Raw genomic sequence first — 11,206 nt, forward strand, 5'->3', positions numbered from 1 at the left:
GATGGGATGTTAAGCAATATTACATAATAGGCTTGCTTGAGCTTGGTGGGCTTTGCCCATTGGGCCTATGCGCTTGTCATGGCCCGGGAATTTGAGCTATGACATTCTTGCTTGTTAGTGAGATCATATGAAACAATAATAGGAAAATTAGATGAGTCACCAAGATATGCATACCTCAAATGGTTTGGCAATGGTTTGAAATCCAACTTAAGGGATTCTTCAATAAACGGCTTCACTGGTGAAGATGAAAAGAAAGAGAGATCTAACGACTCAAATTGTGTTCCCATAGATGACATGGGGCATTCAACACATCTATGACATCCTTAACACTTGTTACAGATTTAGTAACCAACGATCCCTCAAATGGGTGATTAGGATGTCTTTCCCTAAAAACTTCACTTACAACCCCATCCACCACACTAAATGCTGAACAATCATCATGATCATTAGTAAACTTTAAAGTTTTAAAAATGTTAAATGTTACCTCTTGATCTTACACTCTTAAGGTAATCTCTCCCTTTTCGACATCGATGAGTGCTCTAGTGGTGTCTAAAAAAGGTCTCCTAAGGATAATAGGAACTTCTCTATCCTTCTCCATATCGAGTACTATGAAGTCCATTGGAAATATGAATTTATCCACTTTGACAAGTACATCTTCCACTATACCTCTCAAATATGTGAGGGTTTTATCTACCAATTGTAAAGTCACAGTAGTGTACTTAATCCTTGCCAAACCCAACTTGTTGTAGATAGACAAAGGCATCAAATTAATACTTGCCCCCTAAATCACTCAATGCCTTAGCAAAAAATAAGGCACCAATTGTGCATGGAATAGTGAAGCCGGCAAGGTCCTTAAGCTTTGAACGAAGCTTGTCTATATGATTGCACTGCATTGCTCAATGAGTGCTACTATCTCAAATTCACCTAACTGCCTCTTTTTGGAGAAAATATCCTTCAAAAATTTTACATATGAAGGCATTTGCTCTAAAGCCTCAGTAAAAAGAACGTTGATGTGAAGCTTTTTAAACACCACATTAAATTTCCAAAACTGGCTTTCCTCTTATTATTTCTTGAGACGTTGAGGAAAAAATGACGGTGGTAGAGTTGTCTTAGTTTTCTTTTCTTGACACTATCCAGTAAAACTTGCAGTCTATGTTCCGTTCTCAACTATCTTGTCTTTTTGTTCAATTTGCTTTAGGTTATTTTCTATTTCCTTACCATTTCTTAAGGTAATGGCTTTGACATGTTCCTTACATTTCTTCCTCAAATTTGCCTTTATATCAGTAGGTAGTGTTCCTTTAGCTCTATTGTTTAATGAGTTAGCAAATTGACCAACCAAGGTCTCAAGGTTTTGAATTGATGCTGTTTGTCTTTGAATAAGAGTTGTTTGATTTTAAATGATGCAATCATTCTTTGTCATGAACTGCATTAGCGAATCCTCTATAGATGGGTTTTTCTCTAGGATAGGTGCTCTGGCTTGCTGTTAGAACCTTAGAAGTATGCTCAATCTTTAGGTTGAAGATGACCCCTGATTGTTAGACCAAGAGAAGTTAGAATGGTTTGTCCACCATGAGTTGTAGGTGTTGGAGCAAGGATTGTTCTACTGTCTGTTCCCCACAAATTGCATTATTTTTGTACTGCTTGTACATTGATTACTTGCATGCTTATCTCCACAATACTCACAAACTACAAAATGACTTTGAATGAAGTTAGCACTAAAATATTCAAGTTTCTTAGTTAAAACTACTGCTTGTGATGATAATGTTGTGAAGGCATCCACATCATGAACTTCAACTACTCTCTTATTCGTTGATCGCCTTGTTGGCCACTGATTGTTATTTCAAGCCATCTCCTCCAATAGATCATATGTCTCATCAATTGACGTAGCCATTAAAGCTTCTCCCACAATGGCATCAAATGGTGGTTCAAACATGACCACTAAATCCATTGTAAAATGTCTGTAGTTGTTGCCACTTTGGAAGACCATGATGAGGGCACCGCCTAAGCAAGTCCTTGTATCTTTCCTAAGCCTCATACATTGATTCAGCAATGTGGCTGCATGAATGATGTGATATCATTCCTCATTTTCATTGTTTTGTTTGGAGGAAAGAACTTAGCAATGAACTTTTGGGAAAAATCATCCCATGTTGTTATATAGTGCATTCAGCCACACTTTAGCTTTGTCGCTTTTTGAAAAAAGGAAAAACCTCAAATGAATTTCATCATCTGTGACACCATTGTGTTTAAAAAGTGTCACAATATCCACAAAATTCAAGATGTGGGCATTTGGATCATCATTTGGAAGGCCCCAAAATTAGACTAAAGTTTGAACCATGGTAATGATGGCTAGCTTACTCATGAAATTGTTGGCATGAATAGTCAACCTTCAAATGCTCGATGGAATCCCATGTACCAACGGAACAACATAATCCCTTAAGAAATGATTTTATGCCATAACTCGCTCTTGGATTTGCTACTCACCATGTTGATCAACCATTGTATTAATTTGAGCAAAACCTTGTTGATTCTCTTGTTTAAGTTTCAGATTGTTCTCTCGATTGTTAGGTCACAAGGTATAATCTCCAAGCTTTTTGCTCTTCTCATATAATGATGGAATGAATTTGAAAAACAAAGAAAGCAAAAACTCAAATTAAGACTAATTTGTTGAATTGTAATATTAGAAAAATAAATAGGAAAACAAATCCTCAACAATGACGCAAAAAACTTGTTGTCAATTTTGCACTCACAAGTATACATATTGAACAGAATAATATGTCCAGATAAGTCTAGAATCTTATCCCGCAAGGATTTGCTCCTAATTGTTTACTAAGTACTAAGATTATGATAAACTAATCTTATTCAAGTAACTCGATGTTTTAGAAAATTAATTAAAATTAAATTAAAACAAACGTTAAATTAATTAATAGAAACTAAAATTCAATTGAGAAAAGTAACAGACTAAAACCTAGGATTATGGGTTCATTCAACATTTCATCTGATACTAGCTTCTCATATTATTTGTATTCATAGGTGGTTTTACTAACCTAGAATCCAAAGCTATGTACAAGTCTCCATTAAGCAGCTAATACAAATACCTAACTTATTTGGGTCACTATATATTTGTAGTAATCAGTTAAATAAAGTTCACTAAGCTAGTGTTCTAATTTAGCTATGTATAGCAATTGGTTTATGTCTAACCCAATTGGGAATCAAATCACCTAAGTGGCGTGAACATACACTATTCATATCTTAGTCTAATCTAAAATCTCTTTGTTGAGTCTCAATTAGATTCACAAATTAGTTAATTGTTGGCCAAACAATCAAAAACAGTAAGAGCAAATTTGAATAAGCAAAACTATACCATCCATAGTAAGTAAAAGAGAAACCAAAATTCAGAATACATGTTGAAATCCACTACAATCCTAAAAAGGTAAATTAGTTTACAATATCTAAATAGAATATCATCCGAAGAAATTTTTCCATTACTTTAAGTAAAAAAAAATAAGAGAAAGATAAAAGTAGAGAAGAAAAACTAATGATTGAAGCTTTTGATCTTAATTTTCTCTCAATTTCTCTTGCTTTTTGTTTTGTTTTTGGCTCTTTTTCTCCAAAATAATTATTTTCTGTCTTCTTCTTTATTTTACTCCAAAAAGACTTATTTATAGCCACTTCAAAAGCCCTAATTTTTAAAAATCATAAGTGCAGAAAAATAGCAATTTCTTTGAGTGCCGCGGCTCTCATTTTCCAAAGTTGTGGCCCTCACTTCTCTGTGTTGGTGCTCGTGCTCTACTCCTTTTCAGTGTCGTAGTTATCATCATCCAAAGCCACGACTCTCAAGGTTCTGTTTTGATATCTACTCTTAAGGTTATGATCAGAGCTTGGCAAAGTGGTAAACATGAAAGTTATAGTCCTTCCTTATAGCTTTCTAGTGGTCTAAAAATCTTGTCAATTGAACTTTTATAATGCAAGTTATGCCTAAAATACTCTACAAGTTTAGAAAATTCAACACTTATCCATCCTTGCACGATTCAGCTCAATGAAGCTTTATGCACTTGAGAGCTTTCAAAACAAAGACTAAATCAATGATGGCTTAAATTAGGACTTTTAACATGAAAATATGCTCAAATTGCTTGAATTAAAGTAGTTCAACGTGCATTAAACTAAATAACAAAAAGCATAAAAACTACTTAAAATCAACTTAAAAACACAAGGACTTAGCTATAATTAGCAGTCAAAATGTTGCAAAATAACTTTATATATTAGAGTTATTGATATTATTTTTGTGCTTACTAATTTATTGTTAAAAACTTGTTTTTGATATTGGAAAATATTTTTGGGTAAAAAAGTTTTGATTTTTATACTTAGATCTTTGAAGAAATTTTTTAAATATCAATTCAGCCCCCTTTTAGTATATTGCTCTTTGAAGCTTTTACACTAACAATTGGTATTAGAGCTTGGTCATAAATTTTGTAGGCTTAACTGCCTTTGAAAGATCCGTTGTAAAAGCTCAACTCAATAAAAATGAAGGTTACGACAACCATGCTTAGTGAAGGGCAATCGATCTAAAGCCCACCTCTCTTTGTTGGTAATAATTATCCTTATTTGAAAAAGAGAATGGAACTATTTATTCAATCTATGAATTTGGATGTGTCAAGTGTAATTTTAGATGGTCCTTATGTACCTTATAAGGAAGTAGATAGCAAGATAGTGATTAAAACTAGACATAGTGGAATGATAAGGATAAGAAATTAATTTAAATCAATTGCAAGGCATACAATACCTTTCTTTATGCCTTAGGAGCTAGTGAGTTTAATAAGGTATCACTGTGTGAAATGCCAAGTAAAGTTGGGATACCTTAAAAACCACATATGAGGGCACCAACCAAGTGAAAGAATCTAAATTGGATTGCTTACACATGATTATGAGCTCTTTAGGGTGAAAGAAAGTGAATCAATTAATGAGATGTTTGAAATATTCACAAATATTGTTAGTGTTTAAAGGATTTAGGGAAAAATTTTCCCAATGCCCAACTTGTCAAGAAAATCCTATATAGCCTCCAAAAATCTTAGAGACCTAAAGTCACAAGTATACATAAATCTAGGAATTTAAATGATTTTAAGCTAGAAGAGCTTATAGGTTCCCTTCTCACTTATGAGTTGACACTTAAATACGAGAGTGAGAGAAAAGAACCTTAAAGGGCAAACAAAAGGGTCTAGCACTTAAATCTTTAGTTGAGGAAGATAAAAAAACATCAAAAGTGAAAGTGAAATTGAAGGAGATTTAGCTATGTTAGTAAGAAAATTTAATAAGTTCATAAAGAAGAACACTAGAGATAGAAAACCTATGAAGAGAATGTGCTTGAGGAAGAGTGTCCAAAAGACCACTTAACATGTTTGGATTCCAAGAAGCTCGGGCATACCAAGTATGAATGCCCTAACAAAAGAAGAACTTCAAGAAACTTCAAAAAGAAAAGGATGATGGCATGTCACATCCCATTTTCTAGAGGGATTGTGATCGACACTAAGACCTATGTGGGTATGACCCACTAGACCCTAGTAAGCCTCTTAACATCATTCTATCATTAATCAATCACATTTGGCTCATTTGCCATCATCATCATCATCAAACATGCATAACATGAGACATATAATCATAAAAATTTGTACATAGGTGAATCACATAATTATGGACTTTTCAACATCAAAGGTGTGAACGCTTTCATTCATAATAATTGTACTTAATACATCATATATAAATTATGTAAATTTGCACCCCAAGTGTGTAACGATCGTTCCTTGATCGTTACCGGCGTCCGAGACTTGCAGGAGAACCCGCCAAATCCCGAACAAGCCTTAGTTGAATCTTTGGTTATTATGCCATCAATTTATGAAACTATTTGAACCATATACCTTTTTGTAATAAGAATTAAACATAGTCGTAATAAACCATCTTAACCTTTATTCACCATACCCGTAAAGATTACATTATAGTCTATAATTATTCAATTGTACACTACTTACAAATACATTATACTATGAACGACTGGACCTCTAGTAGCGGAGCAACTTGGAATAAAGTGCTACAAGATGCCTTTACCTATCCGCAGTAGACAACATGTGCCGATGGACACATGCTAGGCCGAACACTATCTGTAAAAAGGAAATAAGGGGGTGAGTCTCACAGACTCAATGATCATCAGCTCCGTGAGCAGGGAGTAGATGGGAAACAAGCTTAAGGCAGATCATTTGAATGATAAAACCAAAATAAAAATAATAATCTTAGCAAAATAAAATCACAAATAGAATGTTTGTGCCTTGTAAAAATGACGCCATCAAATCATTGTGCAATATTTCACTTGGTAAAACGATGCTGAAAACAAATGTAGTAAAACCAAGTTCAATCATAGAAAACATCATTTACTATCAAAATACAAGAAACAGTATAAAAGTATGCACGCTCCCAAGTTGTGTGGCATGTAAAGAAATCAATTTATAAAGCCACATAAACCAGCTTGTGATCGTCAAATAAGCACTAAAAGCTTTTATTCAAATAAGGGGAGCTGTAAAGAAAATCTTAACTCTACACCATGCAAAAGAGTACGTGTCTTAAAACTCAGAAGGCTCTCGAGTAGGAAAGTATAATATCAACACGTGGACCCACTTCCACGTAATAACAATCCAGGAGCACCACCTCCACTGGATTCCCACATGCCATGGCAATCTCGATGATGTTGGTCGACATCGGAGAATCAAGCAATTGCAATCACGAATATCACTTGTGGCCTAGCCACATATCACAACCAATGGCCTTACCACGTATATCAAAGACCATGGCCTCAGCCATGTCTAACAACTCGTCGGTGACCCAAAGGTTCTCTAGCTAGAGCTCACTTGTGCACAAGGGTCACACTTAATCGAAGTGACATCCAGCCTCCTCTAGACACTCTTAGTTTGTTAAAACCGTTTTCAAAGCCAAATCAAGTTTTTCAAGACCTTTTCCTTTAAATCGTTTGAAATCAAGGTTTGATAACCCATCAAATCGCATTTCTCATTAATTGGCATGGTGTAAATACTTGTATTTAAATGATTTTAACAAATGCTTTTAGCTATGTAGATCACACAAAAATATAAGGCACAAATTTTGGTACAAACAGCGTAAAAAGGCTTGTTTCCCAATTTCTAAAACATTTTACATATATAGATTATCTATAGGCATATCCAAACCAACTTTCAAAACATCTTGCATCCATAAAATACCTAGGATTCTACCAGCTCATGCTTTCCACAAATTTGCATTTAAAATAAATCATTACATATATATTTTATAGATATTTGGAAATCGACACCCTCTACTCACCTTACAATAGCGGGATGCTTCGTCGCTATTGATTCGGGTGCATATCTAGCTATTTCTATTTGTCAATCACTCGTTACCTTGTCCGGCACGCCACCACGGTAAACTTTCCTAGCAATAAATTAAACTCAATATATTTAGTGTATATCATTTCCACTTCTCTTTCTCATTCAATCATGAATCCTCATTCTACTAACTTGCATCTTAACACATTTTTTCTAAGGTTATTCGTATCCTTTGTTTGCATAATTCTTTAGATTATAAGTACTAGTAACTTATTCATAACCTTTTAAACCTTTCACAACAACACATATCCACACATTACTTTTTTCTGAGCTTTCAACTATCATAATTGCTTCTAACCGTTCCCATGACATCACAATAACACTACACATTGTATACCTTACCTTTGTGGTGAATTTGACCTTGCAGGCAACCTCAATGCTCTTCCAATATTCCACTCACCAAGCTGCCAACAATCGCATAATCATTCCTCACAATATTCAACTATCCGTAGGCTTCAAAATAGAGTGTTAAGCTTACCGCTTTTCTTTCACCTTGAACCCATTATGCACCCACGGGTTTGGTGGCTTGCATGTCACAAATTGTCCTCCAATCAAGCTGATCTTTGCTGCCACAAGACATTTCTCTTAGTCATCAACTCATTTTCAAGGATTACTCAAGCTAAAAACAAAAATCCTTACCATTCCTTGCTTGAATCACAAAATCAAGCTTTATACATCCTTTGACTCTCCACGGCTTCTCTCTTGAGTATTGAAGGTTCCTTGAGTGAAACAACAACATAAATCTACAAGATGGAGGAGGAAATCTCATGGTTCATCTTGCTTTTGTGCAAAATCGAGCCTTTTCTTCCTTTCTCTCTTTTTTTTTCTTTCTTTCTTTCCTTTCCTTTCTCTTTTCTTCTTTCTTTCCTCTCCTTTCTCTTTTCTTCTTGGTTATGGGCAAACTTCTCAAGGCCAAGCCTTGAAAATGGCTTTCATTTTCTCATTTTTCTCTCCCATGGGCGGATTGCCCAAAGTCCCTCACCTTTTTCTCTTATTTCCTTTTCTTTTCTCTTTATTTTTCCTTCATGGGTGGATTGCCCAAAGCTTGCTCATTTTAACCTTTTTCCTTTTTCCTTTTATGTGGTAAAATGGCAAGTCAAAAGGGCTTTTGAACTTTTCCACCCTCCACCTTCATTGCCCATTCTTTCTTCATTTCTTATTTACATGCCATGCCATCCAATTACCTTTCTTTGTTTTCTTTCTATTAAATATTATATTTATGCCTTTCTCTTTTCAAATCACATCACCTTTCTTACTTGTTTATTATGGGCTATCTTTGCCAAACCATGGTTTTCTCCAATTAAATATCTTTTTATTCTTTCTCTCTTGTCAACTTTCACATGGTGGGGTCCCACATATTTCCCATTAACTCCTCCTTTCTTGCATGCAATGATTTGCATACAATAATGAATTTCACATGCATGTCTCATATTCCCCATAATCTAGCCTTTCCTTAAGTAATTGATCTCCATTGGCCTCCAAATATTAAAATTGTACATAAGTCCTCAAACTTTCCTTCATTTACCGTGTAACCCTCCAAACTTTCATTTTTTAAGACTTGGTCCTTCTAACACGTTTTAAATTTCAATTTCCTTCTATTTTTCATTCTTTACACATGTAAAATCAAAATATCCAAGTTGCACTTCACCAAGGTCTTACCATAATATTTAAATATATACTTACCCACGTTTGCTCTATTTAATAAAGGCACGCGAGCCCCATTAACGTCGTTTTTCTTCAAAATTCCTTCTTATCTCTTCTCCCCCACTTAGATTAGTCATATAATCCTCCTTCATGACTAATTTCGACAACAGTTAAAATATTAATGTTTTAATATTTTTTTATTAATAAAATATTAGCTTATTCCAAAATTCTCCACTTGTCTCCTTGGGTCCCAAAATGTCTTATTATGCCCCGGTTCACTTCCAAATCACCTTTTAACTCACTAATTCATCATCAATAAAGATATCATTATTTAATTGCTATTTTCTTCCGTGCAAAAATTTTATTCCAAACTAGTCCTTTCACCCTTCATCACTCTTAAACATTCTAATTAACCTCAATTGATATCCGATAAGCTTTATTAGCCACCATATCAAAGTACAAGGTGTTACAAGGTGCTTATGAGGCCTTAGGCCATCCTCATAGCATTTACATAACATCATAAGAAATATCTTGTCATTTAATAAATTAACAATTATCCACAAACAAACATTTATAAATGAAAATTTAGAAACCGACTCGTCAAGCGATAGATGACCCGACTCTCTAGGCTTTAAGAAGGCTGTTATACCACATACAAAGAAAGAAGAACGGATCACGTCTCTGTGACTCAAGTGGCTAATGAGCTATGATTGATTTGTAATAAAAATATATGGGGAAAAGGAACTTGTGAGTAACAAAAACTCTGTGAGTGAATATGGGGAAGGGACAAGCTAAAGGGGAGAGTTTTTACACAAATTACATTGTTAATGTAAACATGAATCTTGAGATAAACATACTTCATATTTCGAATTTTCATAAAATAAGTTATCATAATCAGTCTCATTTTCATGGTGAAATCAACATTTCACAAACATACAGTTCATTAAATAAGTTAAACATTTATGAAAATTCTTTAGGAAAAACATAGAAGCTGTACCTTACCTATGATATCGAATCCTTTCAAAGGGAAACGATACTTAAGGATACAAGCCAAGCTAAAGGTGTTTTACTCCAATCTTTTCATAAATTGTGTGAGTTGCTTATGTGCTAAAGATTCTCCAAGAGAAAACAATCATAACATTTAGCGATCATTGTTCAATCCATATAATACAAGTATTTTCCCTTCTATATAACTCAAATGATCATTTTCAATCCATAAAGCTCAAGTGGCCATTCTTCATGATCTATATCTCAACCAACGCATTGGGACTTATTCTATCTATTAACCCATCTTGGCTATCATATATTAACCCCTCTTAGCTATCATATAACTTAGAGTTTAATCTACCACTCAATCAAACATCATAAACACAAGAAACATTCACAAGAGGCATCACAATAACAAAAGTAATATGCAGTAATCATAAATGCAGGATGCCTACTGGGTCTTGGCCCATGTTTCAGCTCCCACGTCTTGGCATCATAAATAGGTGGTGTGTGTTGGGATTTGACCTTATGCTCAAATATGAAAATAATCAATAAATTAAAAATATAACACAACGGAAAAATAAACTAGCATTTAATCAAAGAAGCAGCTGAATCCTACAGGTCAATGTTTGTGTTTTTCATGCAATTTTTAATTTAATTATGAATATTCATAAGTTTAAGAGTTACATACCTTGCTCTACATATCGTAATCAAGAGCTAATTAAATCCAAAAGGCTTGTGATAGAACAGAAATCGAAAAGAGAATAAGATAGTATAAAATCTTGCAACCAAAATTTTTGCTTCTTCACCTTTAGGATTTTTCAAATCTTCAGCCACCTAAGTGTTTGGCCTCTAACAGTAATCTACATAGTGACTAAATAAGACCTTTTCAAAGGTAGAATTTTTTTTACTTGTGCTAGCAAGTTTTGTTTCTAAAATAAAAGGATCAAAAATTCTTACCGAATCTTATTTTTGTTAAACAAAGAAAACTAATTTTCTTTTCTTATTTTATGAAATGGTTGAGTAGAGGCTTAGAGTTTTAGTTTGCTAACATAATATATTTATATAGCAAAACTAAGTTGTAACCCTAAATACAACAATTGTATTTTAATTTAATTAATTCTTTGTGAACTTAATAATTTTCCACTTTATTTTGG

General features: G+C 34.0%; 1 non-coding gene across 1 annotated transcript; it reads left to right on the forward strand.

Moving 5' to 3' along the window:
* The first annotated feature begins 1,980 nt into the window (after nucleotides 1–1,980).
* On the forward strand, nucleotides 1,981–2,088 carry LOC148763657 (small nucleolar RNA R71). Its single transcript, XR_016025658.1, has one exon. It is a non-coding gene; the product is annotated as a small nucleolar RNA R71 (small nucleolar RNA).
* Nucleotides 2,089–11,206: the final 9,118 nt, after the last annotated feature.

This window comes from Theobroma cacao, chromosome 3 (assembly GCF_053813885.1).
Source record: "Theobroma cacao isolate CCN51 chromosome 3, ASM5381388v1, whole genome shotgun sequence".
Taxonomy (NCBI): Eukaryota; Viridiplantae; Streptophyta; class Magnoliopsida; order Malvales; family Malvaceae; genus Theobroma; species Theobroma cacao.